The sequence below is a fragment of the Gorilla gorilla genome, chromosome 8, assembly GCF_029281585.2.
Source record: "Gorilla gorilla gorilla isolate KB3781 chromosome 8, NHGRI_mGorGor1-v2.1_pri, whole genome shotgun sequence".
Taxonomy (NCBI): Eukaryota; Metazoa; Chordata; class Mammalia; order Primates; family Hominidae; genus Gorilla; species Gorilla gorilla.
The window spans coordinates 42,322,276-42,337,281 of NC_073232.2; the positions used below are offsets into that span (position 1 = coordinate 42,322,276).

The following is a 15,006-nucleotide window of genomic DNA, read 5'->3' on the forward strand; positions in this document are numbered from 1 at the left end:
TTGCAGGTAGAACATGAAAGTAAAATCTAGGATTTGTTTGCTGATTGTGATGGATGAAGGGTGATGTATCTGTCAGCCAGAATGTAATTAGAAACTACACAGTAACAGGTGGCACAAAAACATCCAATTTAGTAGAATGGTGGTGATAGTACACAAAAGTCGAAATGCCTAGCTTATTGTCAAATGCTGAGGATTCTAAGATGGCTTCTGCCCTTATAGGAGACTGACATAAGCAAGGACAATATAATGGAGTTATGTTTTCTAAAGTCAGCATATGAAATGAAAAAAATATTTTCAAAACTACCTTTGAAAATCCTTTAGGGTAGCACATGGGTTCTCTCAGTAGGTCTATCAGAGCCAGTTTTTCCCAGTGTTGGAAATAAACCTGTATTTGGCTGATCACCAGACGAAGTAGTTGGCTTGGGTTTTGGGGGCCCTATTGTAGTCAATCAGACAATCAATTATTTATCAAACACTCACTACTAGGCTCTAAAGATATCCCTGTTCTCAAGGAGCTTACATTCTAGATGGGGACAGAAACAGTAAACACACAGAATTTCAGATGCTTTTAAGTGGTATAAGGAAAATTAAATAATGAGCATAGCTGGTAGTGGTGGTTGTGCTGGTGGCAGCTACTAATGTTCAGGAAGTACCTTGAGGAGATGACATTTTTTGTTTGTTTTTTTGAGATAGGGTCAGGCTCTGTCACCTAGGCTGGAGTGCAGTAGTGAGATCTTGGCTTACTACAGCCTCTGCCTCCCAGGTTCAAGTGATTCTCCCCTGTGAGCCTCCTAAGTAGATGAGATTACAAGTGCACACTACTATGCCTGACTAATTTTTGTGTTTTTTGTAGAGATGGGGTCTCGCCATGTTGCCCAGGCTGGTCTCCAACTCCTGGGTTTCAGTGATCTGCCTGCCTTGGGCCTCCCAAAGTGCTAGGATTATAGGTGTGAGCCAACTCACCCAGCCAGGAGACCACATTTGAGATGACACCATGGAGAACATTCCCAGTAGAAGCAATAGCAAGTGCCAAGGTCCTGAGAATCTGGTGCATTTGGTCACAAGCTTGGTATGTTTGGACCGAAGGCCACTGTGTTCAGAGGTTAGTGATTAAGGAAAGTGAAGGCCAGGCGCCGTGGCTCACGCCTGTAATCCCAACACTTTGGGAGGCCGAGGCAGGTGGATCACGAGGTCAGGAGATCGAGACCATCCTGGCTAATACAGTGAAACACCATCTCTACTAAAAATACAAAAAAATTAGCTGGGCGTGGTGGCAGGCACCTTTAGTCCCAGCTACTCGGGAGGCTAAGCCAGGAGAATGGTGTGAACCTGGGAGGCGAAGCTTGCAGTGAGCTGAGATTGCACCACCGCACTCTAGCCTGGGCGACAGAGCAAGACTCCGTCTCAAAAAAAAAAAAAAAAGTGAAAAGGGATTAGATGAGTGATGTAGGCAGGGACCAGATTATCTAGGGCTTAATAGACCATCAGGAGTTTGGATTTTATTTTATTCTGGTTCCAGTGGGAAGCCAGTAAAGAAGTTTAATCACGGGAATTACATGACCCAATTTATTCTTTAGAAAGATCACTCTGACTCAGGGTTTCTTAACCTCAGCACTATTGACTTTTTGGGCTGAATAATTCTTTGTGTAGGGACTGTAGGCATTGTAGGATATGTACCTTGTTTAGAATCCTTGGCCTTCACCCACTAGATACTAGTAACCCCACCACCTCCCCTCAGTTGTGACAACCAAAGATGTCTCCACACATTGTCAGGTGTCCCTGAGGGACAAAATTACTATTCTAATGGAACAAAAAGGATATGAACTTAAATACCAGACTCTGGGCCAGGCGTGGTGGCTCACACCTGTAATCCCAGCACTTTGGGAGGCCGAGGTGGGTGGATCACCTGAGGTCAGGAGTTCGCCTGGGCAACATGGCAAATCACCGTCTGTATTAAAAATATAAAAATTTAGGCCGGACGCGGTGGCTCATGCCTGTAATCCTAGCACTTTGGGAGGCTGAGGCGGGTGGGTCACGAGGTCAGGAGATCGAGACCATCCTGGCTAACACAGTGAAACCCTGTCTCTACTAAAAATACAAAAAATTAGCCAGGCGTGGTGGTGGACACCTGTAGTCCCAGCTACTCGGGAGGCTGAGGCAGGAGAATGGCGTGAACCCAGGAGGCAGAGCTTGCAGTGAGCCGAGATCGTGCCACTGCATTCCATCCAGCCTGGGCAACAGAGTGAGACTCTGTCTCAAAAAAAAAAAAAAAAAAAAAAAAAAAAAGCTGGGCGTGGTGGCGGATGCCTGTAATCCCAGCTACTTGGGAGGCTGAGGCAGGAGAATTCCTTGAACCTGGGAAGCAGAGGTTGCAATGAGCTGAGATCGTGCCATTGCACTCCAGCCTGGGCAACAGAATGAGACCCTGTCTCAAAACTACAAAAACAAACAAAAAAAAAACCAGACTCTGATACAGTGGGATGTTCACATTAGAAGCATGATGGCTCTTATTTCACATGAACTCTGGAACATACGATGGCCTTCAGAGATGTTGACCCAGGTATGGTGGCTCATGCCTGTAATACATCCAGCACTTTGGGAGGCTGAGGCAGGTGGATCGCTTGAGGCCAGGAGTTTGAGACCAGCCTGGCCAACATGGCGAAACCCCATCTGTACTAAAAATACAAAAAAATTAGCTGGGCGTGGTGACATGCCTCCCAGCTACACGGGAGGCTGAGGCATGAGAATCGCTTGAACCCCGGAGGCAGAGGTTGCAGTGAGCCTAGATCGCACCACAGCACTCCAGCCTGGGTGACAGAGCAAGACTCTGCCTCCAAAAAAATTAAAAAATTAAAATGGTCCCGTTGAGTACAAAAAAGAAGATCAGGAAGAGTTTATTGGAGCAAGAGGGAGATGAGCAACCTTGAAAAGAAGTCTAATTAGATGAGTAATTGTTAGAAGATGAGCAGTGCTTTCTAAGCAGAGGTAGCAGGAGGAAAGGGTCTCCGATCCTGTAATGCCTTTTATGCCAGGAAGAAAGGATGAATTGAAAGGATGAAATGGCAAATGTCGTAGTAGACTATTGGACTATTCCTGCAGCTCAGGAAAGTGGGCTGGAAATAAGAGGTTTGGCAAATACCCTGTTGTGGTGGTATTTAAGGCAGAGGGAGGGTTCGGAACGAGCTCACAAAGGGAACTCTAGAATGAACAGAGTAGGCTTCTCAGGGAAGGCTTAAATCCTGGAGGTCTCTGGGGTAGGTAGGACAGAAAGTCCTGTTATTTTCCAGGTAGACAAGACTGTTGGGTGCCGGGGAATTAATGCTGGTCACCTAGAGAGTTGTGCATTTTGTCTACCATTGTTAAATGAGGCAATGACCTGCCTCAAATACTTTTCACTCCACACACCTATTTGGAAGCCACGTATATTTTGCTTGCTCTTCCCATTTAAAATCGTAATCCCCTCTATTCCACCCCCATGAGGAAGCTTTTGCGTAGAAAAGTGTGTAGAGGAATAAGTAAGTTGATGTGCATCAGATGTGCAAACTTTAGTGTGCATCAGAACCACCTGGAGGGCTTGTTAAAACAGGTTGCTGGGCACCACCCGGGGAGTTTGATTCAGTAGGTCTAAGGTGGAGTTCAATAATCTGCATTACTAACACGTTTCCAGGTGATGCTGCTGTTCGGGGGACCACACCCAGAAGCTACCTTTTACCACTCTAAAAGGTAGCTGATTGGTTTTCTCTGTAATATAAATTCCTTAACGAGTTTAAAATATTGATCTGAGCCCTTGTAATTGCCTCAAATGTTTAATGCTAATGTGTGTTCAATGCTCTAGCCACGAGGGGAGCCTAAAATCACCTAACAACTCCCTTCGGGAGTGATTTTGATTAGTTCATCTACAGTTCCAACTAAGATTTCCCACAAATATTACTTTCACAGGAGGCTAACAAAAAACGCCGTCTTTGTCCCCAGAAAATACCTGGAGGACGGTATTTCAGAGGCGGGGAGGCTGCACCAGCCTCCCAGTCTCAGCCCTTCTCTACCGCCTGCCACTGAAGGGGCCCCGGATACCCCCAGGACTGCTGCAACTTCCTAGGTGACTTGAGGCAGCCTTAAAAGGGATTGGCGCAGGGTCCTTGCGACACATAAATGTGATTAAAAATCCGCTGGGCCACCCGAAGGGAGAGTCTTTTTCCCTCAGGTGGCGCCTAGGGGCGGGACTCAGGGACAGCCCGCTCCCCGCACCGCCCTCTCCGGCTCCGGGGGCGTTCCCGGCTGCAGCCGCGATCCTAACCGGCTCGCGAGACGCCCCGCCCACCCTGGGCCCGCCCCCGGCTCCATCTTGCGGGAGACCGGGTTGGGCTGTGACGCTGCTGCCGGGGTCAGGTGAGGAGCGGCGCCCCCCTCCCCTTCCCACCTCGTCTGCCTCGGTGGTCTTGCCCTCGGCCAGCTCTGGGCGCTGCTGTCCCGGTGCTGGTGGGGCGCGGCTGGAGGGCCGTGTGGGCCTCCCGGATGGCGGCGACTCGGTTTGCGCGTCTCGTAGCCGGGCTGCCGGCCGGGGTGTGTTGGGGTGGCGAGGGTGAGGCGGCCGGCCTGGCTTACGGGAAGCCCTTCGGTCCGTTTGGAAATCCCAGGGACCAGTGGCGCCCCGCCCTCGGGCAGGTGGAGGGGCTGAGGCCGGAGCGTGGCCCAGCTGCCTCGCGGGAGGCTGAGTAGGGAAACGCACGGGCAGTGCTGAAAGCCGTCTGGCTGGTAGTGGCTGTACTTTCCGGTGACACAGCGAATTTAGGGAAACTTGGGAAATTTTTACTGTGTTTAGTGAACCGTAGGACAGAATGCGCCAGGCCAAGGTCGTACACTGGTTCTTGTTTACAGTTCTTGGAAGCTATTCTAGAATAGCATTCCAGATTTGATTGCTGTTCCCCGACCAGCAGCAAATGTGTGTTGAAATTAGCTCATCCTGTGCAAACACTGCGCAAGGAAACCAAGGTGCAGAGGTAGATGGCTGATGTCCACCGTAAAGTGACAGACATGACGCTGTTGTCTTCCGACTGCCGTAAACGCCCTGATTTTTGCCAGCTGATGGCCAGCCAATCTGCTAAATGTGTCCGAATTAGATGATGAGTGTAATGAGTTACCTTCCAGGCAAGGAAAGAGTTTCAAGCACTGAATAGGTAAAAGAGATAATTTTGGCCACTGCAAACTTTCAGTCCTTTTCGGTGAGGACTGTCTTTCAGTCCTCACTGGTGGTTGGCTACCTACCTGTCCGTGCAGAGGACTAGCCATGCCTCCATGTTCTTTCTCCACATCACTGACGGATTTAAATGATCTTACCATACCTAGAAGCCGGTTTTGCAAAATTGTATTCGCTGTTGCGCGTATCTTCAGTCACACTTCCTGTTTCGTGTATTTTTTTCCCCATAAATTTGCAACAGCTGCCTCTTGGGTTCCTGGGCTTCATGCCATCAATGAGAAACGGTGAGACCCAGCCCTTTTACTAACTGACTCACTGGGTGGAGGTGGTTTGGAAAACCAAAAATGATTTTCTAGTCTTTTAAAAATGATTGCTAACAGAGAATGTTTAAAAAAAAAAAAAAAAAAAAAAAAGCCCGGGTGCGGTGGCTCACTCCTGTAATCTAGCACTTTGGGAGGCCGAGGCGAGAGATTCACGAGGTCAGGAGGAGTTTGAGACCAGCTTGACCAACACGGTGAAACCCCGTCTCTATTTAAAAATACAAAAATTAGCTGGGCGTGGTGGCGCGCGCCTGTAATCCCAGCTACTCTGGAGGCTGAGGCAGGAGAGTCGCTTGAACCCGGGAGGCAGAGGTTGCAGTGAGCCAAGATCGCCACTGCACTCCAGCCTGGGTGGCAGAGAGAAACTCTGTCACAAAAAAAACCCCCAAAAAACTCTAGACTTACTATTCACTTGGGCAAAGTTGAGAAATTTTTTGAGTCACTCTGGGTATTATTTAGCTTTTTACAAAAACGTTTAAAATCTGCCTCTTGAATAAATGATATATGTACAATTCTAAAAGGGCTAAAGTACATTGAAAAGTAAGTCTCGGCCGGGCGCAGTGGCTGTCGCCTGTAATCCCAGCACTTTGGGAGGCCTAGGCGGGAGGATCACGAGGTCAGGAGATCGAGACCATCCTGACTAACACGGTGAAACCCCGTCTCTACTAAAAATACAAAAATTAGCCGGGCGTGGTGGCAGGCGCCTGTAGTCCCAGCTACTCAGGAGGTTGAGGCACAAGAATCTCTTGAACCCCGGAGGCGGAGGTTGCAGTAAGCTGAGATCGCACCACTGCACTCCAGCCTGGCAACAGAGCGAGACTCCATCTCAAAAAAAGAAAAAAGAAAAGTAAATAGTCTTCTCCATTGTGTCGCAGCTCTTCATCCAGGAAGCAGTCACTGTTTTCTACTTCCTTGAGTGTCCTTTCAGGGATATTCTATAAGTCAAAATCAGTGCATTTTTTACACATAATGGCAGCACACTATGCAGTTTTTCACTTTGCCTTTTTTTTTTCATTAATACGTGTTACAGATGGTTTCATATATGGGTAAAAAAAAAAAGCTGCCTCATTTTTAATAACCACATAACACCTCCTTGTATGGCTATCCATAATCTGTTTCACCTGTCCCTCCTTTTTAAAAATTTAAGCAACGGCCCCGCGCAGTGGCTCACGCCTGTAATCCCAGCACTTTGGGAGGCCGAGGTGGGTGGATCACCTGAGGTCAGGAGTTCGAGACTAGCCTGGCCAACATGATGAAACCCTGTCTGTACTAAAAATGCAAAATTTAGCCGGGTGCAGTGGCACGTCCCAGCTACTCGGGAGGCTGAGGCAGGAGAATCGCTTGAACCTGGGAGGTGGAGGTTGCAATGAGTGGAGATCACACCACTGCACTCCAGCCTGGATGATAGAGCAAGACTCCATCTCCAAAAAAAAAAAAGAGATAAAATTTCAACAGCTTTTGGAGTACAAGTGGTTTTTTGTTACATGGATGAATTATATGGTGGTGAATTCTGAGATTTTAGTCACCCAAGTAATGTACATTGTACCTAATGTGTAGTTTTTGATTCCTAGCCCCCTTTCACCCTCCCCTTTCTGAGTCTCTAAAGTCCATTATATCACTTCATACCTATGTCTTTGCATACTCATAGCTTAGCTTCCACTTACAAAGTGAGAACATACGGCTTTTGGTTTTCCACCCCTATATTACTTCACTTAGAAAAATGGCCTCCAGCTTCATCCAAGTTGCTGCAAAAGACATTATTTTGTTCCTTTTAATGGCTGAGTAGTATTCCATGGTTTATATATACCACATTTTCTTTATCCACTCAATTGATGGGCACTTAGATTGGTTCCTCATCTTTGCAGTTGTGAATTGTGCTGCTATAAATATACATGTGCAAAAGTCTTTTTCATATAATGACTTTCTTTCCTTTGGGTAGATACCCAGCAGTGGAATTTCTGGATTGAATGGTAGATCTTTTTTTTAGCTCTTTAAGGAGTCTCCATACTGTCTTCTGTAGAGGCTGTATAGTAGTGTAATAAGTGGTCTCTTTTCCCCACATCCACACCAGCATCTATTGTTTTTTGACTTTTTTTTTTTTTTTTTTTTTTTTTGAGATGGAGTCTCGCTCTCGTTGCCAGGCTGGAGTGCAATGGTGTGATCTCAGCTCACCCCAACCTCCGCCTCCCGGATTCGAGCAATTCTCCTGACTCAGCCTCCCAAGTAGCTGGGATTACAGTCACGCGCCACCATGCCCAGCTAATTTTGTTATTTTTGGTAGAGACGGGTTTCTCCATGTTGGTCAGGCTGGTTTCAAACTCCCAACCTCAGGTGATCGCCCGCCTGGGCCTCCCAAAGTGCTGGGATTACAGACGTGGGCTACCGCGCCCAGCCCATTTTTTGACTTTTTAAGAATAACCATTCCTGTAGGAGCAAGGTGGTATCTCATTGTGGTTAATTTGCATTTCCCTGATGATTAATGATGTTGAATAATTAATGATTATTTCATGTTTTTTGGCCATTTGTATATCTTCTTTTGAGAAATGTCTATTCATGTCCTTTGCTCAGTTTTTAATGCAATTGTTTTTTTTTTCTTTGTGATTTGAGTTCCTTGTAGATTCTGGATACTAGTCCTTTGTTGGATGCATAGTTTGCAAATATTTTCTCCCATTCTGTGGGTGGTCTGTTTACTCTGTTGATTATTTCTTTTGCTGTGCAGAAGCTTTTTAGTTTAATTAGGTCCCATCTATTTATTTTTGTTTTTGTTGCGTTTGTTTTTGGGGTCTTAGTCATGAATTTTTTGCCTAGGCCAGTGTTTAGAAGACTGTTTCCAATGTTCTAGAATTTTTATAGTTTCAGGTATTATATTTAAATCTTTTATCAACTTGAGTTGATTTTTGCATTGGATGATAGTTAGGGATCCAGTTTCATTCTTCATGTGGCTTGCCAGTTTTCCCAGCATCATTTATTGAATGGGATGTTCATTCCCAAATTTTTGTTTTTGTGTGCTTTGTCAAAAAGCAGTTGGCTGTATGTATTTGGCTTTATTTCTGAGTTCTCTATTTTGTTCCATTGGTCTATGTGCCTACTTTTAAACCAGTACCATGCTGTTGTGGTAGCTATAGGCTTGTAGTGTATTTGAAGTCTGGTAATGTGATGTCTCCAGATTTGTCTTTTTGCTTAGAATTGCTTTGGCTATTCAGGCTCTTTTTTGTTCCATATTAATTTTAGGATTGTTTTTTCTAATTCTGTGAAAAATGATCTTGGTATTTTGATGGGAATCGCATTGAATCTGTAGATTGCTTTGGTCATTTTCACAATATTGATTCTTTCAATCCATGAGCATGGGATGAGTTTCCATTTATGTCATCTGTGATTTCTTTCAGCAGTATTTTGTAGTTCTCCTTGTAGAGATCTGTCATCTCCTTGGTGAAGCATATTCCTAGGTATTCTATTTATTTTTAATTTTTGCAGCTATTATAAAAGGGATTGAGTTCTTGATTTGATTCTCAGCTTGGACGTTTTTGGTATATAGCAGTGCTACTGATTTGTGTACATTGATTTTGTAACCTGAGACTTTACCGATTTCATTTATCAAATCTAAGAGTCTGTTGGAGTCTTTAGGATTTCCTTGGTATATAGTCATAATATCTGCAAACAGTGATAGTTTGACTTCCTCTTTTCCAATTTGGATACACTTTATTGCTTTCCCTTGCTTTCCCTCTGGCTAGTACTTCCAGAACTATGTCGAATAGGAGTGGTGAAAGTGGATGTCCTTGTCTTGTTCCTGTTCTCAGGGGGAATGCTTTCAACTTTTCCCCATTCAGTATGATGTTGGCTTTGTCGTCATATATGGCTTTTATTATTTTGAGTTAGGTCCTTTCTATGCCTCATTTGTTGAGTTCTTTATTGTAAAGGGTGCTGGATTTTGTTGAATGCTTTTTCTGCATCTATTGAGATCATATGGTTTTTGTTTTTAATTCTGTTTATGTGATACATCACATTTATTGACTTGCATATGTTAAATCATTCCAGCATCCCTGGGATGACACCTGTCCCTTATTGATGGACATTCACATGGTTTTTAACCTTTTCCTATTACAAAAATGCTTCAGTGAATAGCCTTGTACATATATAATTTTGTCCTTGTGCAAGTATTTCTATAAGGTATATTCCTGGAAATGGAATTGCATTCTAGTCTTTTATATAATTATTTTTCAAAATGTACCAAAATTCACTTTCTTAAAATAGCTTTAATTTTTATTATATACAGATAATCTTTGCCTTATTTTCATTTTTGTTGACATAATTCCTCCAGGCTCTTAAAGGTAAGATTTAAGATAGTAGCTAAAGAATTTAGATATAGGTCTTGTCACTGGAACAATTTCTTGAGACTTAGAAATTTAAATTGCTTATGATGTCTTTGGTACTGTAACTACATATTGCCTTTCAAATTACTATTAATTTATCTCATAAATTATTTTCAGATTTTTTTTTCCTTTATTTTGACCCTGACCCTTTTGCCCTTGGTCTATCTACTTTTCTTTTTCTTTTTTTCTTTTTTTTTTTCTTTTTCCTTGTCTTGTCTTGTCTTTTCTTTCAACTGGAGTGCAGTGATGCAAACACGACTCACTGCTGCCTTGACCTCCTGGCTTCAAGCAATTCTCCCACCTCAGCTTCCTTAATAGTTTGGACTACAGGTGGGCGCCGCTGCACTGGGTAATTTTTAAAATATTTTTGTAGGGACGAGGTCTTACTATGTTGCCCAGGATGGTCTTTAACTCCTTGGCTCAAGCAGTCTTCCCACCTTGGCCTCCCAGAGTTTTGGGATTATAGGTGTGAGCCACTGCGCCCGGCCTATCTGACCATCCTTTAGAGCTTTTGCCCCTCCTTTACTCTTTATACAAACCCAGGCTTAGAAAAGAAAAAAGCAAAAAAATTCAGCCTGTCCCTGTTTTTATATCCAGCCCTTTGGGATCCCAAATGATTATTTTATGATTGACTGGGTCAGTTTTCATATCATTTTATGTTTCTTATTGACTTATAGCCTTGATTCAATCTATGTCCGTTTATTCTCAGTTCAGCACATTTTTAGCTTCTATCCTGTGTTCCTGTCATAAGGGACACTATATTATCTCATTTTCCTATACTGTGTACTCAAAAGGCTGAATACTTATTCTCAATCTTTCTATCAGCACCTAGGACAGTGCTCATTACACAGTGGACTTTCATAAATGTTGACTTGAGTTGGGTTTATTTGGCATCTGATATAAAAGAAATATGAATCATTTACAGCTGTATTGATGAAAAGTGCCAAAACATATATTTACAAATTTAGAAAATTAGGTGTAGATCCAGAAATCCCAAAGTATTCTGGTATCAGAGTGTGAATCACAGACCTGCAGAATCCATATCACCTGAAAGCTTTAGAAATGCAGAATCTCAGGCCCCATCCTGGAGCTACTGAATTAAAATCTCTATTTTAACACGATCCCTAGGGATTCATATACACATTAAAGTTTGAGGCCAGGTACAGTGGCTCACGCCTGTAATCCCAGCACTTTGGGAGGCTGAGGCAGGCGGATCACTTGGGGTCAGGAGTTTGTGACCAGCCTGGCCAACATGGTGAAACTCCGTCTCCACTAAAAATGCAAAAATTAAGCAGGTGTGGTAGTGCGCACCTGTAGTCTCAGCTACTTGGAATGCTGAAGGAGGAGAATCGCTTGAACCCAGGAGGTGGAGGCTGCAGTGACCCGAGATTGTGCCACTGCATTCCAGCCTGGGCAACAGAGCAAGACTGTCTCAAAAAGAAAACATTGAGAAACACTATTTTAGTCAACTACGTTGTTCAAAGAAGGAAGAGAGAAGACTTGAGCTAGATAGGAGGGGTGAGTAAGCCCAGGCTTGAGGGCCAAGTCAGTTAATGATAAGAATGGCTTAAGCAAAGGAATGCTGGGAATGGTTCAAGTGATAGAGATTTCGCGTTGAGGGTTAGGTGTTGGTAAGAAATGAGTTAAATAGATAAATAGAGGCTGGGTGTGGTGGCTCATGCCTGTAATCCTAGCACTTTGGGAGGCTGAGGCGGGTGGATCTCTTGAACCCAGGAGTTCAAGACCAGCCTGGGCAGCATGGCGAAACCCCGTCTTTACTAAAAATACAAAAAATTAGCCAGGTATGGTTGTGTGCGCCTGTAGTCTCAGCTCTTCAGGAGACTGAGATGAGAGGATCATCTGAGCCCAGGAATTCGAGGCTACAGTGAGCTGATGTCACGCTACTGCACTCCAGCCTGGGCGATAGAGCAAGAAACCATCTCAAAAATATATGTATAATAATAATAATTGGAGCCAGTACTAAGGAGACCTGAATATCAGGCCAATTAATTTTCATTTGATACTCCAGCAGTAGTCATTGATGATTTTTGAGCTGAAGAGCAATTTGCTGAAAGAGCAGCATTTTAGGAAAGTTTAGCTAGTGACAGTGTCTGAGAAAATTGGGAGGGTGAGAGAGTATAAGCAAGAATATAAACAGAGGAGGAGTTTTAGTAAGATAGGCATCAAGTGATGAAACTTGGTCTAAGTATATGACCATGAGAACAGAAATTACAGAAGAGGCATTTCAAAGGATGGATAGAAAAATACTGGTTTTGGCCAGGTGCAGTGGCTCATGCCTGTGATCCCAGCACTTTGGGAGGCCGAGGCGGCCAGATCACCTGAGGTCAGGAGTTCGAGACCAGCCTGGCCAACATGACGAAACCCTGTCTCTACTAACATACAATAAATTAGCCGGGTGTGGTGGTGGGCGCCTGTAATCCCAGTTACTCGGGAGGCTGAGGCAGGAGAATTGCTTGAACCCAGGAGGCGGAAGTTGCAGTGAGCCGAGATCGCACCACTGCACTCCAGCCGGGGTGACAAGAGCAAAACTCTGTCTCAAAAAAAAAAAAAAAAGAAGAGAAAAAGACTGGGTTTCTTACTATACTGGAGTATTAGGTAATTTAAGTAGTGGTGCTATTGACAGATAAAGGATGTTAAGAGTGGTATGGTGGAGAATGATGAGTATTTTATTCTACACATACAGAAAGCCTCCTAATTGACTTCTGTCTTAATTTGTTCCTTAGTCTATTTTGGTGATCATCCGTCTCACAGTTACGTCTCACCTTTTGCCTTGCAAATAACATTGTTCTACTTTCTTGCCTATCTGTGTCTAGCACCTTTAAAAGCCTGGTTTAAACCTTTGATCATTCACTCTCCACTTGTAGCAGTGTTTTCTTGTAGATGCCAAAAAAGTGATTACTGACTTTATATAGATGTATTTGCCAGGTATATTATATCTGATCACTAATAGTATTTTAGATTTTTGAAATGGAGTTTTGCCCTATCGCCCAGGCTGGAGTGCAGTGGCATGATCTTGGCTCACTGCAACCTCCGCCTCCTGGGTTCAAGCAATTCTGCCTCAGCCTCCTGAGTAGCTGGGCTTACAGGCACATACCACCACGCCTGGCTAATTTTTGTATTTTTAGTAGAGACAGGGTTTCACCCTGTTGGCCAGGCTAGTCTCGAACTCCTGACCTCAGTTGATCCGCCCACCTCAGCCTCCCAAAGTGCTGGGTGTATTACAGGCGTGGGCCACTGCACCCAGCCTTTTTTTTTTTTTTGAGACAGTTTTGCTCTGTGGCCCAGGCTGGAGTGCAGTGGTGCAATCTTGGCTCACTGCAGCCTTCACCTCCTGGGTTCAAGGGATTCTCCTGCCTCAGCCTTCCAAGTAGCTGGGACTACAGGCACATGCCACCACACCCGGCTAATTTTTTGGATTTTTTATAGAGACGGGGTTTCATTGTGTTAGCGTGGATGGCCTCAATGTCCTGACCTTGTGATCCTCCTCCACAGCCTCCCAAAGTGTTGGGATTACAGGCGTGAGCCACCGCGCCCGGCCCTAATTTTTGTATTTTTAATAGAGACAGGGTTTCACCATGTTGGTCGGGCTGGTCTCTGACCTCAAGTGATCCACCTGCGTTGGCTTCCAAAGTGCTCAGATTACAGGCGTGAGCTACTGCGCCTGGCCATATTTTAGATTTGATCAGGCTAAGAGGGTATTCTTTTGAATGTTTGTTTTTTTCTCTGTTTATTTACATTTGCTTTAGGTTAATAGTGTTTTCTTCAAATGCAAAAGATATATATATATATATATATATATATATATATGGATATTTGTCTTTATCCACAGTAGCTCCATTTATTTTACATGAGCCATCTTTTCAACAATGGACAGGAGAGTGTAATGAATCCCCATGTACTCATCACCCAGCGTGAGCAGTTATCAACTCCTGACTGCTTATTATGTCTAAATTCCTGCACTATATTATATAGAATATTCCTGCATATTATTTTGGCATAATCCCTGACATCGTATAATTTTGTTTGTAAATACTTAATGTGTATCTCTAAAAGATCAGAATACTTGATGAAAATCATAATACCATTATAACACCAAAAAAATAGTAATGTCTTAACATCACTTGATGTGCAGGTTATTGTTTACTTTTCCAAATGGAAATGAGCACCTTTTGAAGAACATAACTTTCAAACTTTCTGGTACAGACTGCAGTTTTTAAAAGATATTTCCAGTGTTATGTTTGCTGATCAGAAGACTATCAACTTTTGATCACCATTATTATCACAGAATAGATAATATATGAATGCCTCCTTAATCTCAGACTAACCACACTCTACCACCCTACTTTCTTTTTCCATCAGAAAGCATTCTAATTTTAAAATTATTCTAAGTCTAATAAAATTGAGAAAGTAAATGTACTGAAAGTGTTATAATGAATTAATAAAAGCCAAACTTCATGCTAATTATTTTTTAATATTCTTGCATTATCTATCACAGTTCTCTATGATCAAAGCAGTTAACACTTACTGAGGACTTACTTTATTGCAGGCACTGCTAAATGCTTTGCCTTTGTTCTTTTACTTAATTCTTACAACAACATCCTTAAGTAGGTACGTTCACGTCCCATTTTATAGATGAAGAAATGAAGGCCTAAAAAGGCTAAGTAACTTCCTTTGAGAAGCTAAGTAACTGCCCATATTCACACAGCTGGAAATCCAGGATGTTAGATGGAAAATTCTGTTAGAGTGCTGGTGAAAATGCAAATTGGTACAGCCCCTCTGGAGGGGAATTGGGCAGTATCACATTCACCTTTACCCCTTCTCAGCAATGCCATTTCTAGGAATCTTCCCCGAAGATAATATTGGCAAAATATACAGAGAGGTACTTGTACATGGCTGTTCATTGCAAGACTGTAATAGTTAAAAGACTAGAAATAACGCAGATGTCTGCCATTGAATAAGCCATGATACATCCACACACTGAAGTACTATGTGGTTTTTTGTTGTTGTTGTTGTTGTTGTTTTGTTTTTTTTTAAGAGACACGGTCTCACTCTGTTGCCCAGGCTGGAGTGCAGTGGTGCGATCCTAGCTCATTGCAGCCTT

General features: G+C 43.4%; 1 protein-coding gene across 2 annotated transcripts in view; it reads left to right on the forward strand.

Annotated features, from left to right (window-relative positions):
- Positions 1-4,249: 4,249 nt before the first annotated feature.
- The window catches only part of ANXA7 (annexin A7), a 38,704-nt gene continuing 27,947 nt past the window's right edge, over positions 4,250-15,006 (forward strand). The window contains exon 1 of one of the 2 annotated variants that reach the window (XM_019034546.4): positions 4,250-4,386. The gene's annotated coding sequence lies outside the window, so the exon portion shown is untranslated. The remainder of the gene's footprint in view (positions 4,387-15,006) is intronic. The other variant, XM_019034545.4, reaches the window with a different exon arrangement.